This window comes from Chelonia mydas, chromosome 5 (assembly GCF_015237465.2).
Source record: "Chelonia mydas isolate rCheMyd1 chromosome 5, rCheMyd1.pri.v2, whole genome shotgun sequence".
In the NCBI taxonomy this organism is placed as follows: Eukaryota; Metazoa; Chordata; order Testudines; family Cheloniidae; genus Chelonia; species Chelonia mydas.
Window position 1 is genome coordinate 125,017,124 of NC_051245.2, and position 24,306 is coordinate 125,041,429.

Genomic DNA, 24,306 nt, shown 5'->3' on the forward strand with positions numbered 1-24,306 from the left:
AATTGCCATGGGAAGGAGACTTTATTATGGTTTTGTAGCAGGACAGGGGCACAATCTTAGTTCAGTGCCCTAACCACTACGCAATACTGTCTCTCAGCGAGAGTCCTCTTTCCCACCGTGCAATCACAGTGAGGTTGGTGGATCACCCATAAAGAGTGCTGGTGAGATCACCAGGGTCTGCACGCCTCAATCCATATGTGGGATTTCATTTTCTCATCTAGTCTACACCCTGGCGCAGATAAAGAGGAGGGGTATCTGAACTCAGGCATGTCTATAGGGAACAGCTCTGTGTAGCAACCATTGCATCATGGGAAGCATCTATCTAGGTTTCTGTGGCTGATCCTTTTGGTAGTTGGCAGTTAATTGATCAACTTCTTTTAGTTAAAACCCGTGTTAATTTGGAGCCTCAAAAGCAGAACTCCAAGGCAATTAGAAAGAGCCATGTCATCTATTTCTGACAAAAGCCTATTTGTACTTAGAACTGATGACAGGACTAGTCCCTAGGATTTGAAATGACGTGGCTTTTAAAAAATTCATTGGTATCTCCAGAAGGTTTCATTTGAGCAGATGGGATCATCAGACACTAAGCTGAAAAACTAATGATTGGACTAATGAGTTGCATTAATTGGGAGAAAGGCTGGCTGGAAAAGAGAAATGAGGCAAATCTGCCTGATCTGGGCCAGAGCTGCAGGTGTGGGTGATTACGTAAACAAAATGGAGCTGGGGGTCCAGGCCAGCTGAAGAAGAGATGCTGGGGAATCTCCTCACTGCACAGTTCTTATTTTTTATATTAGATTTTCTCGTGCCTTGTAGCATGAGGCAACCCAGTCTTTCCACCTCTCTGTCTAGTGCCACCTTTCTTGCTCCGTTATAAGTCAGTTTCCATGACAGCAACATCTTTCTCAATAGCTCTCTTAGGGTATGTCTACACTACGAAATTAGGTCGAATTTATAGAAGTCTGTTTTTTTATAAATCGTTTTTATATAGTCGATTGTGTATGTCCCCACCCAAACAGCTCTAAGTACATTAAATGCATTAACTCGGCAGAGTGCTTCCACAGTACCAAAGCTAGCGTCGACTTCTGGAGTGTTGCACTGTGGGTAGCTATCCCACAGTTCCCGCAGTCTCCGCCGCCCATTGGAATTCTGGGTTGAGATCCCAATGCCTGATGGGGCAAAAAACATTGTCGCGGGTGGTTCTGGGTACATGTCGTGAGGCCCCCCTTCCCTCCACGAAAGCAACGGCAGACAATTGTTTTGCGCCTTTTTTCCTGAGTTACCTGTGCAGACGCCATACCATGGCAAGCATGGAGCCCACTCAGCTCACTGTCACCGTATGTCTCCTGGGTGCTGGCAGATGTGGTACTGCATTGCTACACAGCAGCAGCAACCCATTATCTTGTGGCAGCAGATGGTGCAATAGTCCGGAAAACCATCTTCATCATGTCCAAGGTGCTCCTGGCTGCCTCGGTAAGGTCAGTCAGGAGCATCTGGGCAGACATGGGCACAGGGACTAAATTAGGAGTGACTCAACCAGGTCATTCTCTTTAGTCCTGCAGGCAGTCCTATTGTACCGTCTTACGGTGAGCAGGCAGGAGATGAGGATAGCTAGCAGTCCTATTGCACCATCTTCTGCCGAGCAGCCAGGAGATGTGGATGGCTTGCAGTCCTACTGCACCGTCTGCTGCTCGCCAAATATGTAAAAGATAGATGGGGTGGATCAAAAAAAGAAATAGACTAGATTTGTTTTGTATTCATTTGCTCCCCCCTCCCTCCCTCTGTGAAATCAACGGCCGACAATTGTTTTGGTGAGGTCTGTCAGGGGCACCTTGAAAACTTTAATGGACATTGACTCCTGCCTGAAATACCAGAGGGAGGGATAGCTTAGTGGGTTGAGCATTAGCCTGCTAAACTCAGGGTTCTGAGCTCAATCCTTGAGGGGGCCAGTCTGTGTGACAGTTGTTTTTGTTTTTCCTTGATGTAAAGCCACCCCCTTTGTTGATTTTAATTCCCTGTAAGCCAACCCTGTAAGCCATGTTGTCAGTCACCCCCTCCCTCTGTCAGAGCAACAGCAGACAATCGTTCCGCGCCTTTTTTCTGTGCAGACGCCATACCAGGGCAAGCATGGAGCCCACTCAGATCACTTTGGCAATTAGGAGCACATTAAACACCACGCATGTTATCCAGCAGTATATGCAGCACCAGAACCTGGCAAAGCGAAACCGGGCGAGTAGGCAACGTCAGCGCAGTGACAAGAGTGATGAGGACATGGACACAGACTTCTCTCAAAGCACGGGCCCTGGCAATGTGGGCATCATGGTCCTAAAGGGGCAGGTTCATGCTGTGGAATGCCGATTCTGGGTCCGGGAAACAAGCACAGACTGGTGGGACCGCATAGTGTTGCAGGTCTGGTACGATTCCCAGTGGCTGCGAAACTTTCGCATGCATAACGGCACTTTCATGGAACTTTGTGACTTGCTTTCCCCTGCCCTGAAGCGCAAGAATACAAAGATGAGAGCAGCCCTCACAGTTGAGAAGCGAGTGGCAATAGCCCTGTGGAAGCTTGCAACGCCAGACAGCTACCGGTCAGTCGGGAATCAATTTGGAGTGAGCAAATCTACTGTGGGGGCTGCTGTGATGCAAGTAGCCAACGCAATCAAAGATCTGCTGATATCAAGGGTAGTGACCCTGGGAAATGTGCAGGTCATAGTGGATGGCTTTGCTGCAATGGGATTCCCTAACTGTGGTGGGGCCATAGACGGAACCCATATCCCTATCTTGGCACCGGAGCACCAAGCCAGCGAGTATATAAACCGCAAGGGGTACTTTTCAATAGTGCTGCAAGCACTGGTGGATCACAAGGGACGTTTCACCAACATCAACGTGGGATGGCCAGGAAAGGTACATGACGCTCGCATCTTCAGGAACTCTGGTCTGTTTCAAAAGCTGCAGGAAGGGACTTTATTCCCAGACCAGAAAATAACCGTTGGGGATGTTGAAATGCCTATAGTTATCCTTGGGGACCCAGCCTACCCCTTAATGCCATGGATCATGAAGCCATACACAGGCAGCCTGGACAGTAGTCAGGAGCTGTTCAACTATAGGCTGAGCAAGTGCAGAATGGTGGTAGAATGTGCATTTGGACATTTAAAAGCACGCTGGCGCAGTTTACTGACTTGGTTAGACCTCAGCAAAATCAATATTTCCACTGTTATTACTGCTTGCTGTGCGCTCCACAATATCTGTGAGAGTAAGGGGGAGACGTTTATGGCGGGGTGGGAGGTTGAGGCAAATCGCCTGGCTGCTGGTTACACGCAGCCAGACACCAGGGCAGTTAGAAGAGCACAGCAGGGCACGGTGCGCATCAGAGAAGTTTTGAAAACCAGTTTCATGACTGGCCAGGCTACGGTGTGAAAGTTCTGTTTGTTTCTCCTTGATGAACCCCCCGCTCCTTGGTTCACTCTACTTCCCTATAAACTAACCACCCTCCCCTCCTCCCTTCAATCACTGCTTGCAGAGGCAATAAAGTCATTGTTGCTTCACATTCATGCATTCTTTATTCATTCATCACACAAATAGGGGGATAACTGCCAAGGTAGCCCGGGAGGGGTGGTGAAGGAGAGAAGCACTGGGAGGGGTGGTGGAGGAGGGAAGGACTAGGCCACACAGCACTTTAAAAGTTTAAAACTTTAAAACTTATTGAATGCCAGCCTTCTGTTGCTTGGCCAATCCTCTGGGGTGGAGTGGCTGGGTGGCCGGAGGCCCCCCACCACGTTCTTGGGCTTCTGGGTGAGGAGGCTATGGAACTTGGGGAAGGAGGGCGGTTGGTTACACAGGGGCTGTAGTGGCAGTCTGTGCTCCAGCTGCCTTTTCTGCAGCTCAACCATATGCTGGAGCATATTAGTTTGATCCTCCAGCAGCATCAGCATTGAATCCTGCCTCCTCTCATCATGCTGCCGCCACCTTTCAGCTTCAGCCCTCTCTTCAGCCCACCACCTCTCCTCCCGGTCATTTTGTGTTTTCCTGCACTCTGACATTGTCTGCCTCCACACATTCATCTGTGCTCTGTCAATGTGGGAGGACAGCATGAGCTCAGAGAACATTTCATCGCGAGTGCGTTTTTTTCACCTTCTAATCTTCACTAGCCTCTGGGAAAGAGAAGACCTTGTGATCCTTGAAACACATGCAGCTGGTGGAGAAAAAAAAAGGGACAGTGGTATTTAAAAAGACATTTTACAGAACAATGGGTACACTCTTTCACAGTAAACCTTGCTGTTAACATTAGAATCATAGAATCATAGAATATCAGGGTTGGAAGGGACCCCAGAAGGTCATCTAGTCCAACCCCCTGCTCGAAGCAGGACCAATTCCCAGTTAAATCATCCCAGCCAGGGCTTTGTCAAGCCTGACCTTAAAAACCTCTAAGGAAGGAGATTCTACCACCTCCCTAGGTAACGCATTCCAGTGTTTCACCACCCTCTTAGTGAAAAAGTTTTTCCTAATATCCAATCTAAACCTCCCCCATTGCAACTTGAGACCATTACTCCTCGTTCTGTCATCTGCTACCATTGAGAACAGTCTAGAGCCATCCTCTTTGGAACCCCCTTTCAGGTAGTTGAAAGCAGCTATCAAATCCCCCCTCATTCTTCTCTTCTGCAGACTAAACAATCCCAGCTCCCTCAGCCTCTCCTCATAAGTCATGTGCTCTAGACCCCTAATCATTTTTGTTGCCCTTTGCTGGACTCTCTCCAATTTATCCACATCCTTCTTGTAGTGTGGGGCCCAAAACTGGACACAGTACGCCAGATGAGGCCTCACCAGTGTCGAATAGAGGGGAACGATCACATCCCTCGATCTGCTCGCTATGCCCCTACTTATGCATCCCAAAATGCCATTGGCCTTCTTGGCAACAAGGGCACACTGCTGACTCATATCCAGCTTCTCGTCCACTGTCACCCCTAGGTCCTTTTCTGCAGAACTGCTGCCTAGCCATTCGGTCCCTAGACTGTAGCGGTGCATTGGATTCTTCCATCCTAAGTGCAGGACCCTGCACTTATCCTTATTGAACCTCATCAGATTTCTTTTGGCCCAATCCTCCAATTTGTCTAGGTCCTTCTGTATCCTATCCCTCCCCTCCAGCGTATCTACCACTCCTCCCAGTTTAGTATCATCCGCAAATTTGCTGAGAGTGCAATCCACACCATCCTCCAGATCATTTATGAAGATATTGAACAAAACCGGCCCCAGGACCGACCCCTGGGGCACTCCACTTGACACCGGCTGCCAACTAGACATGGAGCCATTGATCACTACCCGTTGAGCCTGACAATCTAGCCAGCTTTCTACCCACCTTATAGTTCATTCATCCAGCCCATACTTCCTTAACTTGCTGACAAGAATACTGTGGGAGACCGTGTCAAAAGCTTTGCTAAAGTCAAGAAACAATACATCTACTGCTTTCCCTTCATCCACAGAACCAGTAATCTCATCATAAAAGGCGATTAGATTAGTCAGGCATGACCTTCCCTTGGTGAATCCATGCTGACTGTTCCTGATCACTTTCCTCTCATGTAAGTGCTTCAGGATTGATTCTTTGAGGACCTGCTCCATGATTTTTCCAGGGACTGAGGTGAGGCTGACTGGCCTGTAGTTCCCAGGATCCTCCTTCTTCCCTTTTTTAAAGATTGGCACTACATTAGCCTTTTTCCAGTCATCCGGGACTTCCCCCGTTCGCCACGAGTTTTCAAAGATAATGGCCAAGGGCTCTGCAATCACAGCCGCCAATTCCTTCAGCACTCTCGGATGCAACTCGTCCGGCCCCATGGACTTGTGCACGTCCAGCTTTTCTAAATAGTCCCTAACCACCTCTATCTCCACAGAGGGCTGGCCATCTCTTCCCCATTTTGTGATGCCCAGCGCAGCAGTCTGGGAGCTGACCTTGTTAGTGAAAACAGAGGCAAAAAAAGCATTGAGTACATTAGCTTTTTCCACATCCTCTGTCACTAGGTTGCCTCCCTCATTCAGTAAGGGGCCCACACTTTCCTTGGCTTTCTTCTTGTTGCCAACATACCTGAAGAAACCCTTCTTGTTACTCTTGACATCTCTTGCTAGCTGCAGCTCCAGGTGCGATTTGGCCCTCCTGATATCTTTCCTACATGCCCGAGCAATATTTTTATACTCTTCCCTGGTCATATGTCCAACCTTCCACTTCTTGTAAGCTTCTTTTTTATGTTTAAGATCCGCTAGGATTTCACCATTAAGCCAAGCTGGTCGCCTGCCATATTTACTGTTCTTTTGACTCATCGGGATGGTTTGTCCCTGTAACCTCAACAGGGATTCCTTGAAATACAGCCAGCTCTCCTGGACTCCCTTCCCCTTCATGTTAGTCCCCCAGGGGATCCTGGCCATCTGTTCCCTGAGGGAGTCGAAGTCTGCTTTCCTGAAATCCGTACATACATACATTACATACATAGCACATGTGCTTTCATTCCAAGGTCACATTTTGCCTCCCCACACCGCGTGGCTAGCCTCTCACCCCTCCTCCCTCCCCATGGCTAACAGTGGGGAACATTTCTGTTCAGCCACAGGCAAACAGCCCAGCAGGAACAGGCACCTCTGAATGTCCCCTTAATAAAATTCCCCTATTTCAACCAGGTGACCATGAATGATATCACTCTCCTGAGGATAACATAGAAAGATAAAGAACCGATGTTGTTTGAACGCCAGCAAACATACACTGCAATGCTTTGTTCTACAATGATTCCCGAGTACGTGCTTGGAGTGGTAAAGCGTCCTACCATGGTGGACGGAATAAGGCTGCCCTCCCCAGAAACCTTTTGCAAAGGCTTACATCCAGGAGAGCCGCATATGCCAGGGTAAATTAATCATTAAACATGCTTGCTTTTAAACCATGTATACTATTTTAAAAGGTATACTCACCAGAGGTCCCTTCTCCACCTGGCGGGTTCGGGAGGCAGCCTTGGGTGGGTTCGGGGGGTACTGGCTCCAGGTCCAGGGTGAGAAACAGTTCCTGGCTGTCGGGAAAACTGGTTTCTCCGCTTGCTTGCTGTGAGCTATCATCTTCCTCGTCCCCAAAACCTGCTTACGTGTTGCCTCCATCTCTATTGAAGGAGTCAAACAACACGGCTGGGGTAGTGGCGGCTGAACCCCTTAAAATGGCATGCAGCTCATCATAGAAGTGGCATGTTTTGGGCTCTGACCCGGAGCGGCCGTTTGCCTCTCTGGTTTTCTGGTAGGCTTGCCTCAGCTCCTTAAGTTTCAAGCTGCACTGCTTCGGATCCCTGTTATGGCCTCTGTCCTTCATGCCCTGGGAGATTTTGACAAATGTTCTGGCATTTCGAAAACTGGAACAGAGTTCTGATAGCATGGATTCCTCTCCCCACACAGCAATCAGATCCTGTACCTGCCGTTCGGTCCATGCTGGAGCTCTTTTGCGATTCTGGGACTCCATCATGGTCACCTCTGCTGATGAGCTCTGCACTCACCTGCAGCTCGCCACGCTGGCCAAACAGGAAATTGAAATTCAAAAGTTCATGGGCCTTTTCCTGTCTACCTGGCCAGTGCATCTGAGTTGAGAGTGCTGTCAAGAGCGGTCACAATGGAGCACTCTGGGAGAGCTCCCGGAGGCCAATACCATCTAATTGCGTCCACAGTACCCCAAATTCGACCCAGCAAGGCCGATTTCAGGGCTAATCCCCTTGTCAGGGGTGGAGTAAGGAAATCGATTTTAAGAGCCCTTTAAGTCGAAAAAAAGGGCTTCATCATGTGGACGGGTGCAGGGTTAAATCAATTTAACGCTGCTAAATTCGACCTCAACTCCTAGCGTAGACCAGGGCTTATATGTCATCTGTCGTCCTCCTCTTTCCTGTCTTCTGCCATGTGGTAGCCCATCAAAGGCTTGTCTAGGAATACAGGGTTTTGACATTCCGGCATCATGTCATGGCAAGTGGAAAGTGTTTGTTGATTCCTGCTTTGTCAAAGAGAAGAGGATCTCCAGATTTCAGAGGAAAGGTGGTTTACTAACCTTGCAACAAGTGTGCTTCTTCGAGAGCTTTTGTCCACGTGCCTCATGCGTGAGAGATCAGAATCTCTGAACAGCAGCGTCCGTTGGGCCTGCACCTGGGCCAACATGTCCTTGGGCCCCCAGCCAACGGCCCCGATTGCCCCTCATTTCCCTCTTACCACCCACGGCCACAAGATGGCACTCGGCAGGGTTGCCTGCTACCCCATAGCAATACTTTCTTCACGCACTTGTAAATAGTATTATACGCAGGGCTGCCAACACAGCCTATTAGGCTAACCTGGCACTTCCCATGAGAGCCCTTATTTCAGTTGCTTATAACTTTGTCACACTCTACCCATTTAGGCTGAAATTTTCCATGCTGGAGATCTGCTTCAGGCTGATGATATATGATCTCAGCCAAAACGGTTCAGTAATTTTCGAGAAGGCAGCTAGAGGAAAATACTTTGTTTTGCCCACGTTAAAAAGTTCTGGGGAACTTTTCTTTGAAAAGCTCTACTGCCCCCCTATTCTGGAGCAGGGACGCGAGGTTTGGACTCGGGGTGGCCTTTCTATCCAGGATGTGCCTTTTGCCATCCCGGTGAAAATCTGCCCAACTTTGGCCAAGTTATAAGCCTTTTGAAAATCACAGTTTGCACATGCTCAGTAAAACTTAGATTTTAGCAGCTAAACTCCCTGAAGATCCCATCCCCACTGAGCATGCTCCAGCCCGGACTCAGTAGGGCTTCCCCTGCAATTGCAGTTCTGGGCTGTTGCCGGTCTAGGCATGAGCACCTGAACTGAGAGCAGAGAGTCTGTCTCTCCTGTTTTCTCAATAAGCCCCCTGCTGGCAAGGAGGGAGATGAAGCTGTCCCATTCAAATGTAGACAGGGCAAACACCAGACCCATGGGAAAAACAGGAGGAGTCTAATAGGGCCAGTAAGCTAAAGGTGGGGGAGGCAGAAACTGGAGCTGGCTGGGAAAGGACTCTGGGACAAGAATCCATGGGGGGTGTCAAGGTTCCTTCCCCACTCTGAACTCTAGGGTACAGATGTGGGGACCTGCATGAAAACCTCCTAAGCTTACTTTTACCAGCTTAGGTTAAAAATTCCCCCCTCTTGCACCCCAGGTACAAATTATTTTACCCTTTGCCCTTGGATTTCCACTGCCACCACCAAACTTTACCTTGGTTCCTGAGAAAACGTAGTTTGGACACGTCTTTCCCCCAAAAATCCTCCCAACCCTTGCACCCCACTTCCTGGGGAAGGTTTGGTAAAAATCCTCACCAATTTGCATAGGTGACCACAGACCCAAACCCTTGGATCTTAGAACAATGAAAAAGCATTCAGTTTCCTTACAAGAAGACTTTTAATAGAAGTAAAAAAGGAATCACCTCTGTAAATTCAGGATGGTAGATACCTTACAGGGTAATTAGATTCAAAACATAGAGAATCCCTCTAGGCAAAACCTTAAGTTACAAAAAAGACATACAGACAGGAATATTCATTCTATTCAGCACAGCTATTTTCTCAGCCATTTAAAGAAATCATAATCTAACACATACCTAGCTAGATTACTTACTAAGTTCTAACACTCCATTCCTGTTCTGTCCCCGGCAAAAGCATCACACAGACAGACACAGACCCTTTGTTTTTCTCCCTCCTCCCAGCTTTTGAAAATATCTTGTCTCCTCATTGGTCATTTTGGTCAGGTGCCAGCAAGGTTACCTTTAGCTTCTTAACCCTTTACAGGTGAGAGGATTTTTCCTCTGCCCAGGAGGGATTTTAAAGGGGTTTACTCTTCCCTTTATATTTATTGCAGGGGGATACTGAGATTGGATGAGGAGTCTGGTGAGGAAGACTGGGACTTGGATCCAGTGGGGACAGGAAACATGGTTGGGACAGAGACAAATTGGAGGGGGCAGGGTCAAGAAGGTGCCATGCTTGAGATAAACAGGCAGAAGGGTCTGTGCCCACTAGAGCCCACACCCCTCCAGAGTCATTAATTGAACCTAAGGTCCCCGAGTGTCACCATTCTCCTGCTGGCAGCTATCTGTGAAACCCACTGGCAAAGCATCCCATGCCCTTCTAGTGTTGGTACCCAGAGGATGACAACCTACTAGTGCTATCAGTGACCCCATTAGTTCAAGTGGCAGAGGCCCATGCGGTGGATTTAAAGGTTGCAACCTGGTGGGTGACCCATGTGGGTGTCAATATGATGCCACATGAAGGAACTTCTCTTTTAACAGTTTTCTGTTTCTAGAAAGAGAATTGCACAAGAAAAAGAACCCTATATTAAAATAACATTATTAAGGTTACAAAGTCAAGCACTCGAAAGTTAGGAAATGCCAGAAGTAAGGCTGCCTGTGCACCCTTAATTTGGTCCCCTGGTGTGCGTGCATTTTCATACAGCCTTGAATTACACAATCACACACTTGTTTTTCCTCAGGACCCCGGACAGCAGAGTTCAAAACATGTGACCAGGCTGGTCACTGCACGGGGACAGTGGAATTGTGGGACTGTTGCCAGAGGACTGTTTGCACTGATACAGACAATTCAGCGATACACATGCATTGTACTGGTAGAAGAATGATGGTGGAGGACTTCTGCCACTCGCAGATGCCGCCCCCGCAGCTCCCATTGGCTGCAGTTCCCAGCCAATGGGAGCTGTGGTGCTGGGGGCCAGGGCAACACACGGAGCTTCCCTAATCACCTCTGCACCTAGGGACCGGACATGCCGGCCGCTTCGAGGAGCAGCGCGGAGCCAGGGCAGGCAGGGAGCCTGCCTTAGCTCCACTGCGCAGCCGACCATACTAGTAGCAGCTGCCCAGGCCCCCTTTTCGACCAGGCATTCCGGTCAAAAACTGGACACCTGGCAACCTTACCACTCGGTGAGGTGGTTTAATTTGACGGGCAAAAGTTCAGGGTTTTGGCAGCAGGGCTCAAAACTGAGTGTGGAGGCATACAAGGCTGCACCAACAGAAGGCAAGTTTTACTAGTAAAACATTCTGGGGTAGGCCACATCTCATGCTTTGCTGCTTCACTTGATCTGCAGTATGTTGTTGAAGGATGAGTTGCTGCCTAGATAACTACATAACATAGTAGTGGGTTGCACACTCTGTTGCCTATGTAGACCGAGCTGCACACTCAGCTGGGCCCTCACCCCCTTCTGGCCAGGCCTTTCGCTTCCGCCTACTCCCCCCATTCAGAACCCCATTGATCTTGGTTAAAATGGGAAAACCAGAAAAGCCTGTTTTTGGTAAAATCAGGCTTTTCTGGGTCTCCCAGAATCAGAAGGGTTCTGCCCACTGATGCCTAGAACATCTCCTGAAATGCTGGAATTGACAGGATGTGGTTTTCAAAAGTTAATGCATTAAAGCCAGACAGACAGAGAAATGCCACTGAGCTGACCATAGGGCCTCATTTTAGTTGGCCAATGATTCTCATGAATAATGTTTGCTTAACAGAGCAGTACAAAGTATATAAACATCCTGCATTGGGGGGGCAGATAAACATTATTACGTATGGATCTAGAGTTGTAAAAAATACATATGGTGTTGTAGTACCTGAGAAACACTATTTGATCATGTCACTACAGGCTATTGTAATTTACCTAACATGTATTTTGCAGGGTATTGGTCTGAACTAGGAGACCTAGCTCCTAGTCCCAGCTCTGCCACCACCATAAGCTGTGACCTTGGGCAAGCCACGTCACCTCCCTGTGCCTCAGTTTCCCCTTCCACACTTTCTCTTAGCTACTTAGCCTGTAACTTTTCAGAGAGAGGGGAGTGTCTCTTACCACATTTTTTGTAACAGGCCTAGCACAATTAGACCCTGATCTTAGCTAGAGCTTCTACGTGCTCCCCTAAATACAAATAATTAATCAATAATGCACAATGGAGCAGAGTTAAGGCGGCACATGTGGCCCTAATTTAATCATATCCTGGTTTCTGAGTGCTCAACAATGCAACGTTTATATCTTCTTAACATTGTTTTTCAGTTGCTGTTCGAAAACATTTGCCAAGCACTTGGTGCACAAAAAGCCTCCGTTAAATGTCATATATTTATTATTAATAGTAATGATGCAGGTGCAAGAGCAGACAAACAAGTTTGCCTTTTCAACCTTCCCAGCCACTTCCAGCCAATAAAGAAACAGCAGCTAAAATTAATTCTCGCTCAGCCAGAGATAATTAACCTTTTCGTGACTGAACAAACACCTAACGCTGTGCAAAGTGCCAGGGAGGCAGAAGAGGAGCAGGCTGCCCTCTCATGCACCATGCATATGAGAGATGCACTGGTTCCTGGCAAAGCCAGCCCTCTCGCACGGCTTGCCTGTGCACTGGCGGCTGCATTTCTCAGCTCTGCGATGGTGTGTGACAGTGGGGAGTGCTGCATTGGTGGGGCAGATAAACATTATTACATATGGGGCTAGACTGTCATGGCACCATCTGTCCTCAGTAAGGGGCAGCGTGTGTAGCTGCCCGACTCCAGGAATGGAGCTGGTCAGGAAAAGTGGCTCCATGTGTCTTCTCTGCTGCAGTTAACCCAGTGATTGGCACAAAGACTGAGTGCACAGGGTAATCTAGCCCAGGTATAAGCACCCTCACAGCAAAGCATTCTCCCCCCCACACACACATTACTAGGTCTACACTGTCTCCACTCTCCCCCACGGGCATCTGGGGGCACAGGCCAGGGTTCTTTGTGCTGAGCCACTGCAGAATTCTTTCCACACCCCCAGCTGGCACAGCTAGCATGGACTTAACGCACGTCCAAACCCCGGTCAGAGGTTTGTGTGTGTGTGGAAGTTCGGGCTAAAAGTCAAGGAAGAGCCTGGGTTACCTGTGCAGTGAAGACATTCCAAAGAAATACCAGCCCCCTCTTCATGGAGCACGTTGCTCCGCCCTGTGCGCAAAGCCAGCTGCTCTGCATAGCAAGTAGGAGGGGCAAAGCCAGGGCTCCTCCCACTCCTGGCCCCTCGTGCGCAAGAAGGGGAGCACATTGTGCAAACGGCCCCAGATGCACGGGGTCATGGGGGCACGCCCTGTATTGCATGGGCCTTTGCAGACAGTTACAGAGATCAGATCAGTTCAACCCCTCTTTGCAGGGTCTGGTTTATTCGCTCGTTCTAGGGAGGGTAACTCACTTATTTAGCCGCTCACGTTCATGCCCACTCCGGGTCCACAGGTCACTTTCCTCCCCTGTTCAGGAGGTCCCGGCCCTCCTGCCAGGGCTGGGTTGCACTTCGGACAACCCCTCTGTCCCTCTCCCTATCTCTCCTCCTTGGAAGTGGATTTGTGCTTCTCCAGCTGGCCCTTGGCCCAATCAGTCCTTGCACCCTCGGGGGGAGGGCACAGCAGGCAAACCTTTTCCTGCTGCTGTCTTCTCCCTGCTACCCACGGCCTGAAGGAACCGTCTTCCTCCCTGCAGCGTCGGCAGGCGCCTGGCCTGCTGAGCGGGAGGAGGCAGCATTTATTCCCACCCCTTCTCCCTGCTCATTGCTTATTGGTTGGGTGAGTGGGGAGTCCTGCCCTGCCCTCTCCGCAAGGCGCTGGGTCCCAGGCCTTTAAACAGTAACAGGATTCCTACTAATGCCGCTGCTTCCCGACCCCCTTTCCTCTCTCCCCACAACTCCTCTGGATCTGGGTATCTGACCTCCCCAAACTCTCACAAGCCATGTGGTGTCTGCTAGACACAACTACCCCGCAAGGGGCAGGCCTGCTCCTCACACCCTGCCTGTGGGCACAGTCACACTCCATCTTTGCCTCGTATCAGCACGTCGGTTACTCCGATTCCACAAGGCCAAACAGGCTGCAGCGCTGTGGAGCAGTCCTCTCTTGGAGAGCGCTCGTTCCTTTCAAGCGCTGCGATTGACCTGGACCATGTGTTAATCTCTCTCTCTCAGATCACTCCTACAAGGCTACACCTCCAGGATCTAAGTATAGGGATTATGTGGGTAGCTTATGGAGGTAACATAGTGATCACTAAAATGTGTTCCTCACCAGGGTGGTAATTAGTCTCCTACATCTGTGCTGAGTGCCCACGTTAAAGACAGATATTCGCTCTGTACTGCATTTGCTCCCATTGATAACAGAATCCAAGGGCAGACGCCTCCTCCTCTCTGCCATGGGTATGTGCTGCCTCTATGTCAAATACAGCTGTTGCGTGACTGATGGGCATGAAGCACAGCGCACCCACGCTGGCCTGGGATCAAGGCTCTCCAGCAACATTTTGCTCTGGATCCAGACTGCGGCAGGGCTGCCAAGTTAAGAACTGGACAGATTCAGTAATAAAGTGTGTGGCCATTCTAGAGGGACTTTGGAAAGCAAGGCCCATGGGAGCTCTGTTGGGAAGGCCAGCTGGCATATAGAGCCACTTTCCGGATGTGTTGCACTTTCTCAACACCTGCTTACTTAGGGCTTCTCCACACACTCTGCACAACTTCCTTACAGCTACAGGTAGGTTGCAGGGGCAGAGAACTGCATGCCCTGCACAACTGGGAAGGGAGTGGGTAGAGCCATGGACTCTGTTTCCTTCCTTCTCCCCGTGCACTGGCCAAGAGTGAAAGGAAGTTGCCCTTCCAAGAGTGAGTAAGGGACTTATTTTCCTCCTCTCCTGGAACAGGAGCAGAATTGTGACTCTCAAAGCTGAGCCTAAAGGCTCCATCTAGCCCCACATAATGGCCTCAGAGACGTTTGCATATTTTTTCCTGCTCACTAAAATCCTGCAGTGAATGGATCACATCCCCTTTCTAAACATGAGGAATATTCCTGCAAAAGCCAAGTGCTTGAGTTGGACTAGCCCCTATGCTGGTGCAATCTGCATGGCAGACAGTCTAGGCTGCCAGTCACCTTGACATCACGCCATGGGATAACGGCATAAGAACAGCCATACTGGGTCAGACCAAAAGTTCATCTAGCCCAGTGTCCTGCCTTTCCACAGTAGCTAGGTGCCCCAGAGGGAATAAACAGAACAGGGAATCATCAAGTGACCGATCCCTGTCACCCATTCCCAGCTTCTGGCAAACAGAGGCTTGGGACACCATCCCTGCCCATCCTGGCTAACAGCCATTGATGGACCTATCCCTCATGAACTTATCTAGTTCTTTTTTGAACCCTGTTATGGTCTTGGCCTTCACAACATCCTCTGGCAAAGAGTTCCACAGGTTGACTATGCATTGTGTGAAGGAATACTTCCTTTTGTTTGTTTTAAACCTGCTGCCTATTAATTTCAGTTGGTGACCCCTAATTCTTGTGTTCTGAGAAGGATTAAATAACACTTCCTTATTTACTTTCTCCTCACCAGTCAAGATTTTATAGACCTCAATCATATACTCCTTAGTCGTCTTATTAAAGTCCCAGTCTTATTAATCTGTCCTCATATGGAAGTCGTTCCATACCCCTAATCATTTTTGTTGCCCTTTTCTGAACCTTTTCTAATTCCAGTACATCTTTGAGATGGGGTAACCACATCTGCACGCAGTATTCAAGATGTGGGTGTACCATGGATTGATATAGAGGCAATATGATATTTTCTGTCTTATTATCTATCCCTTGCTTAATGATTCCCAACATTCTGTTCACTTTTTTGACTGCCACTGCACATTGAGTGGATGTTTTCAGAGAACTATCCACAAGGACTCCAAGATCTCTTCCTTGAGTGGTAACAGCTAATTTAGACCCCATCATTTTATATGTGCATTACTTTGCATTTACCAACATTGAATTTCATCTGCCATTTTGTTGCCCAGTCACCCAGTTTTGTGAGATCCTTTTGTAGCTCTTTGCAGTCTGCCTGGGTCTTAACTATCTTGAGTAGTTTTGTATCGTCTGCAAATTTTGCCACCTCACTGTTTAGCCCTTTTAACAGATCATTTATGGATATGTTGAATAGGACTGGTCCCTGTACAGACCCCGGGGGGACATCACTATTTATCTCTCTCCATTCTGAGAACTGGCCATTTATTCCTACCCTTTGTTTCCTATCTTTTAACCAGTTACCAGTCCATGAGAGGACCTTCCCTGTTATCCCAGGACAGCTGATTTTGCTGAAGAGCCTTTGGTGAGGGACCCTGTCAAAGGCTTTCTGAAAATCCAAGTACAGTATCTCCCCTGGATCCCCCTGGGCCACGTGCTTGTTGAGCCCTGTTTGAGATCCAGGGAGCGTCACAGCCAGAGGGAGGGCTCACCCATTAGTGACCTGTCCCATAGAGCCCAGAGCAGGGATGCTTTGCCCTCTGTTTCTGGGAATAGACCATGCCTGCCTTCGTCACCCACCATTGGCCTTTAACTCAGGACATATCACTCAACACTGAAGATCTGCCTGTTCTGGGGAAACTGCTGCAGCTGGGGCAATGCCTTCTCAAGGAGAGTGCCAAGAGAGTCAAATAAGAACCCCCTGATGGAGGGAGAGGAAACACCCCCACACCACCATCCCCCCAGGGAGAGATTGTGTGGGATCTCCTCCCGCCCCCAGAGGGGACAACTGTGGGTAGGGAGAGGTTATGAGTACTGAGGAGAGACAGGTGGCTGTCTGGAAGGGATGGGGTCTCCAGGAGTTCTGGCTGTTCATCTGAATGCCCACCCTTCTGTGATAGTCCTATTAAAATCACCTACAATCCCATAAGATGCACACAAACACGAGACACATCCTGGCACAGCCCTGCCAGCTGTGGCCTCTCCTCACAACTGGCTCAGCACTAGCGCTGGGTGGGAACCAAATTCTCCATTGGGCAGAAAATTCCTAATGTTTTGAAAAAAAATTCCATTCCTCAACTGAACAAAAGCAAAACATTTCAACATTTCCGGCAAAACTGAACTAAAATAAAAAACAAACAAACATTGTGCGTCAGTCGAAGCATTCTGTTCTAATATAAATGGAAATTAAATGTTTTGATTTGTAACTTTTCTACATTTTGTATTATATAACGTCAAATAAAAAAATGGAACTGGCTTTTCATTTCAGAATGGGAATCAAAACGCTCCAGTGGTTTCTGGTTTTCTTCCTAAATAAAATGTCATTGAAACAGACACGGTTCCACAACGTTTCACTTTGACAAATCTGCATTTTCTGACAGAGAAGCATCACTGGAAAATTTCTGACCAGTTCTACCCAGGCCTTTTTTTTTTTCTTTTTTTTTTTTAAAGTGCATCTAAGCCCCTAAATATCACAAAACAATGGATGATCTCATCTCCATCTGAACATCACAGCCCTTTGCTTATCAACCAGAGATATGAAAAGTTTGACCAAATCTCTTGTTTATTCCCCTTGTCATCCTGTGAAATCTAAGGACAAGATCCTGCAAAGGCATCTGCATAGGATTCTTATACCCAGACAGATCCCTGCATGCTTTCATGCCCCTAGGTAAATTCAGCTGCCATTCATCACTACCCTTTGAAGTCAGCAGTCAATAGGATACCACTCCTTTTTCTAGTTTGTTTCTTTAAATGGCTGAACGTAACCAGCTCTGAGCTTTTCTCTGTGTTCCAGGTTCTGAGCTACTTGGTCCATGTCCCTGCGGTTGTAACTGGGCAAAGGAACATTTGCTCTGCGGTGGAGTTGTACATAGTGCAGGTTGCACGCTCTTCCACTCTCTGTTTATGAGGAAAATGAACAAGAAGGCAGAGATCTGCGGGGCTCTCTAGGGCTCCATGCACATTATGATCCCACTGCAAGATCTGGGCTTTAGAGATTGCAGGCCCATTAGCCAATTGGAAAAACTGAACAGAGACATCTTGGATGGTACAAACTTACCAGACCACTGATTTTTTTTTGCCAGAGGTCATGGGTCAAATTATGCTCTCATTTATACCAAGATAGTTAAAGAATCACTCCACTGACTTCAACAGGAGTCACTCCAGTTTGTTTTCACTGATGTAACTGACAACAAAATATGGCCCTATGAAAAACTGGAATATCACAGGCCAAGAAAACAAATGTCTTCAAAACAGGAAAAAGTAGACCTCCAGCTGTTACTGGTTACTAAGGCTAATCTCATCCCTAGTCAAATAATGGAACAAATATTAAGCATCTAGAACAGTGATACTCAGACAGAGGCTTGTGAGCCGCAAGTGGCTCTTTTGTGTGGCATTTTGCAGCACAACTTCAAACACTGTGATTTAATTATTAACCAATTTAAGTTATTAACCAGTCAGGAGGCTTTTACAATGTTATTAATCAATTGTAGTTGATAAAATAATAATACTTGGTCAGTCATTTGCTGTGAGAATAATATATATTGTATTTTATATTTATTATAATATATATTATATTGTATATACATACATACATATAAACTACATATTTCCCATCATACTGTTTAAATATGAATAGTACTGTAGTAAATGAAACAATGAATTCCCACTGTGGTTCTTTTGGGGAATGCTGATTGTTAATTTGGGTCCTGAACCACTGAGGTCTGGGTATCACTGATCTAGGGTAAAATTCACCAAGTGAAATTTCACCTCTGAGCAAAGGGCCAACACAAAGCTTATATGCCACTAAATACCCATTTAAACCCTATTTTGAGGACTTAAGTGGAGCATAAACAATGTGCTGACTCTACATAGAGGTGATTTTCCTCCCCCTACAGAATAATAAAACCTTTCTTAATGGACAGCATGGGCGTATGGGTCTGATCCAAACGGATCTGATCCAAAACCTATTAAAAGTCAGTGAAAGCTTTTCCATTGACCTCAATGGGCTTTGAGTCCAGACTATTAAAGAATAAATGATGCTTAAGTATATAGCTCACTCTTGTGTTAACAGTCTGGTACTTGAAGTAAATGTAATATACTTGGGTCCATTTCTGCCATTAGTTACACCCATCAAAAGCCATTTTTCTGTGGGGGGTTTCCAGGTTGAAGCTAAGGCAGGAACTGGTTTCTGGGTTTGGATGCAGGGTGTCCCTTAAAAATCTCACTTGAAATGTTTAATTCAGATTAATTCACTTTCGGAAAATGCAAGCTCCTCCAGCTAGGAAAAAATAACTGAACACTTTGCTATTCAGTGGGAAGGGGTTTCTTTTTATGGGGCAGTGCTGTAAGTAAGTTTGTAGGGGCTTATCTTCACTGCAAAGTAACTCGAGTATAACTCCCATGTTGCCTCTAACTCAAGTGCTGTCTACACACAAAAACCCTTCGCTCAAGTGTGGTGGTGCTTTGAACAAGTTGGTTGACCCCTCAGGGGTACAGGCTACAGCTCAAGGTAGCACAATTCGTCAGCTACCAACATGACCACTCTGCAGTGTGGACGCAGGCTAGCTCCACTAGAGTGCCACTAGTCCTCCAGTGCCTTCCCACAATTCCCCCATGTACCAAGAATGGACAGACCAGTACTCGCACAATTCACCGGAAAGAATTCCCAGAGCTTCTCCAGTTACTGCAACACAAAGAACCAGGGGATGTGCCCCCAGAAGTCTTAGCGGCATGCCCAAGTCAGCGCAGCACCAGCGTGTGCACAGTAGACCCCATGTTATTCTCACTTGAGCTTGGCCAACTTCAAGGGAGTAACTGGAGCGTGGGTAACTGGAGTTAACACTGCAGTGAAGACGGGCCCTAAGGGGTGATGATGGAAATGAGGTTCTATGAGCAAGCCACGCAGCAGATTGGCTCTCCCCTCTGCCCTGCCCATGCACCCGCAAGTGTCTCTGTGACCTGGCCAGCTTCCTCCACCCAATGTGCGTCTTCCAGTGCTTTGGGCCCATTCCCCTGGAGAAGCAATCTCGATTCCCCCTCAGCCACTCTCACGTCCAAATGCTCTGCAGGGTTTTGCCCCCTTTGTGTCACTGCTTAAACTTCCATCATCTTTTCACTTCTGTCCCCGGGATCTTAGGCTCCTTTAAAGGCAACACTGACAGGACCCGGTGAAAGCTCTCCAGCCCCTTTGTGGTAGGTGTCTCTGCACCCTACTGTGAAGTCCCCAGACTTGCCTGCCTCCCCATGCCCTTCCACTTGCCAACTCCACCCCGTCCCCTCACATCTCCTTCATTCTCTGTGTCTTCAGTTGTTTTCTCCCCACTCCGACTCATTTCATTTGGCTTTCAACCACACTACCCTACCCGAAGGAAATCTTCACTTGGCATTCCCCACTGCTCCCTCACTCTCCTCAGCGTCTTGACTTGCTCTTCCATCCTCCTGGCCTGCTATGCTCCACCAGAGCTGTTCTCACCAAGGTCTCCAGCATCCTCTTCCACGGCCAGACGAAGGGTCTCTTTCCCCAGGCTCATTCCTCTCAATTACTCTGCTGCCTTTGGCACCCGTCAGCCCTCAAGACACCCTCTTCTGTGATGCTGGCCATGGCCACGTCCCACCTCTGTGTAATGAGTCCTTCCACAGCCCCTTTTCCTCCACCCTGCTGGGGTTCCTATGTAGACACAGTGTCTAACCTCTGGACTGTAGCCTCACTCTACAACACCACACTGCGCTCTGAACAACGTTAATGCATGCTCGGTGTGAAAGGACTTCACCACTGAAACAGGGCACACTTGGGATATGTCTATCCTCTGAGCTGGATGCTTAATTCCCAACTGGAGACACACCTGCATTACTGCCGATTGACCTAGTGCACTACAAAATAGAGAGTAGCTGCAATGGCATGAGCCATGGAGGGGCTAAGCCACCCAAGTACGATACCATCTGGAGACCTGGGCAGGTATTTGGGCAACTGGCCCTCCTGCGCTATGCTACAATGCTCAGCACACTAGCTAGCACAGGTGTGTCTCTATGAGCTGGGGACTACTCTTCATCCAGACATGCTCAGGATCCTCATTCCAGTGAACACAGCTGCACTTCGGCAATCATGACACCTGGATTACATTTACAAATCAGTGAACCGGACTTGCCTCCTAGGTAACTCCATTGACCAGGGGTGAATTTAGTTCACTGGGGGAACCGGATGTGGCTAAATTTGGGTTTGAACCATGCTGAACCTGTGCTGCATGAACTTCACACGGCAGGCGTGGTTAAAAGCTGGACACTTACCAGACACACTAGTACAATTTCCAGCAGTGCTTACACAATTTCCTAGTGTGTGTGCAGGGAAACAGGAAATGTGCTTACCTGAAAATGCCCTCGCTCTGAGTGCCGAGGGCCACAGATCCACTAACAGGGGTGCTTCTACCCGCTCTGAGCAGCGGAGCCAGACCTGGCACTTACTGGCAGCAGGGGTAGGCCCCACCCCTGAAGTTCCTTCGCGGTGAGATCACTTGAACAGATAGCACTGCAGGACGCCAGCAGTGGATGCGGGTGGGCAGGTACCTCCTTGCATCCCTCACAGAATCCAGTAACAACGGCCAAGCACAGCAGCTGGGAGTTTGCACTGCAGCCGTTGTCAGGGACATAGATTTAATGTCGACATTTACATTGTTTCAGTGTCAGTGCCCCCAGCAGAGCCTCCCGCACCACCTCGCACACCAGTTAGCCAGGCACAGGGGCATGCATGACAAAGTGGACTGGACAACCCCTCCCCGTGCTCCAGTTTTTGCCTCTGCCATTCTCGTACACTCCTGGATTTTGTTTTATAGCAGCGTCTTCTGTTTCCAAGCACACCGCCTCCAAGTACAGTTTTGGGAGCACTGAGCTTTTTCAAGGCCCTGTTGATCGATCCTCCAACACAGCAATGAGCTAACCCCAGTTGTGCACCTCGCCTTTCTGAGCTTGCTTTGCTTAGAAATTGGCTCTTTGGGGGATTAATCAATAACCACGTATCCCAGGAAGCTAATTCAGGCAACCTCGAATTACACCAAACATTCTGGAACCAAGTCACATCTCGGTACTGGGGGGAAATGACATTGTGTAAGCTGTCGAAACAACAGCCCGGTGGGGTACAATCAAAGCTCCTACTGTTTTAGTTTAGTTTCGACAGAAACGCAGAGAGATCTGGCAGATTGGCCCAAAGAAACACTGAACATTCAAAACAAAGGTCATCATTTTTGGTGTGTGTGTGTGTGTGTGTGTGTGTGTAACTTACCAAATGATCATTTAAGAGTCAAAGCAAGTTCAGACACAAATGTGCTGGAACAGAAATAATGCTTGCCAGCCACCATGGTGTGAGGACTAAACACAAGGCTTTTCACTCCCATTGAGGAGGGCTGCTGGATTTCTCAAACAAATATCTGCTATTTACAGATGGGCACTTCACTGCAGAGTGATCTCTTTTCATCTCACATTAAATCTAAGATGTTTAACAAGTGGAGTACAATCATTAACCTCCCCCAAACATGTTCATAACCCAGTTATGGAGCAGCTCCCAGCCTTGGCTCATAAATCAGAATTAGAACAGAAGCGAGGTCCCTCCAAGGGGCTAGGCAGGCTGCCTGTGGGTATGTCTTCATACTCCCAACTCTGACAGCACCTGGCACTAGCCCCAGGGTGGGGAGGAGGAGAAATGGTGAATACAAGTGGTTATGCCACAGCTAATATTCTCACAGCTACCAGATGAAAGAAAGGATAAAGATGGGAACACACCATTATGTTCCCCACCCAGCCTCCCCCACCCCCCACATTTCAGGCATGAAGCAGAAGGGCATCCAGAACTCTGAGATTCTGTTCTAGTCTCTGTAGGTTCTTATACCATCTTCATCACTGTCATATCTGAGTGCTGTCCAGGAACGCGCTGAGCAATGTGCCTAAGATCAATAGCTGAGCAGATGATCTCTTAGGCCTATGGCTTCCATCAAGCAGGTCTGGCAAGAGGCACTGAATGACAGCGTTAGTACCTAGAATGGGCTCCCGTTGCATTTGGTGCTGTACAAATGTATCATGAGAGAGAGTTTCCAGACCAAAGGGTTTTACACTCTAAATTGGCAGCCTCATCCAAGGGTAGGCAGGGAAGTAAGCATAGAATGGGAATGGACTTGCCGAAAGTCCCCTTGCAGTTCAGTACCAGAGCCAGGAATAGAAGCTGGGTCTCTCCTGGCCCCCAGTCTAACACCCTGTCTGCTAGAACACTTACCTTCTCAGAGCTCATATTGCCGTTGTGGGATTAATATGAAAACCTAGTTACGTCAGATGGAAGGGCTTAGAGCAAATCATTTATCCTGAGATTTATGACTGTACTACACCCTATTTCTTATTCTATTTTCTATTTTCCAATTTCTGCAGAACTACTACTTTTGCCCCATTTGGTTGCACTCAGCACCTCCTTACTGTGACATTTCCACTTAAGTGCGGTATCCACCACACTATTAAAACCCATCACAGCTTCCTGACTAAGGAGTTGGGCTGTTTATTCCTAGAAGGGAAACAACTCACACAAGAGCATTATTATTTCCATTGTATTTCCAGTCACATAGGCCTTATGATTTGTGATGGATTATTTGGCTGGTTTGTTGTTTATTCCACAGGTAGCAAACATAAGCTTGGCTGAACCCAATTCAGCAAAGTGAAATCTGACTAAACAAGGTTTAGCTAAGAAGAAGCAATCACTGAAATCTGCATTAAGCCAAGCTAAACTGTTTTTCCACAACATTGCATGAATAAACAAGGGAACTAGAATCTGGTTTGTATCTCATTTCCTCTCCGTGAAACAGGTTTACTGGATTTACCTTTGATTTCTTCTCATTTCTTTCCCCAAAAGTAACATTTGTAATGGAGATTAGTGGAGCTGAAAGGGTGCTGGATGCAGAGATCTGGATGGATTGGAAACTGAAGAACGTCTCAGGAGGACAGAAAATGCTGACGCACTGGTAGCTTATTAGAATTACAGATGCATAGATAAAGCATGCACTTTTCAATCAATACTTTTTAAAAGGGAATTGAAGCCATCTTGTTTAGCGCAGTAGAAACCCAGATTATAATTCTTTTCTATGTAAGCAGCTAGCAGTTAAAAAGGAAAGCTATGAACTATAAAGCTAACTCTGCTGAGGAAGTGACACAGGGAAATTGTGTGGCAACAAGCACCAGCTCTGGGTTCAGATATTCAGGCCAGACTACCAACAGATTCCAACCAGTGGTGGCTCCTAGCACAACAGCGTGGTCTGCACTAGAGAAATCAAACCAGTTAAAGCCCCTAGAACACTTTGATTCATGCAGTAACATGCCCAGCAAAGGGCCCAGCACCTGGCTAGAACAGATACCCTTTCAGGAGGTTCAATAGCTGGTTAAAGACTAAGTGGTTTATTGCCAGTGTGGACTTAGAAGGGCTGAAACCAGTTTAATGAGGCCTCCCGCTACTATCCCAGAATGCACTGTCAACCTTGCAAAATTTCCCAGAATGCACTGCCCCTGGAGTTGAACTGGCAGTTGGGAGATGGGTACCCAGAGGCGTAGGCACTGAGTCCCTGGGTTCAAG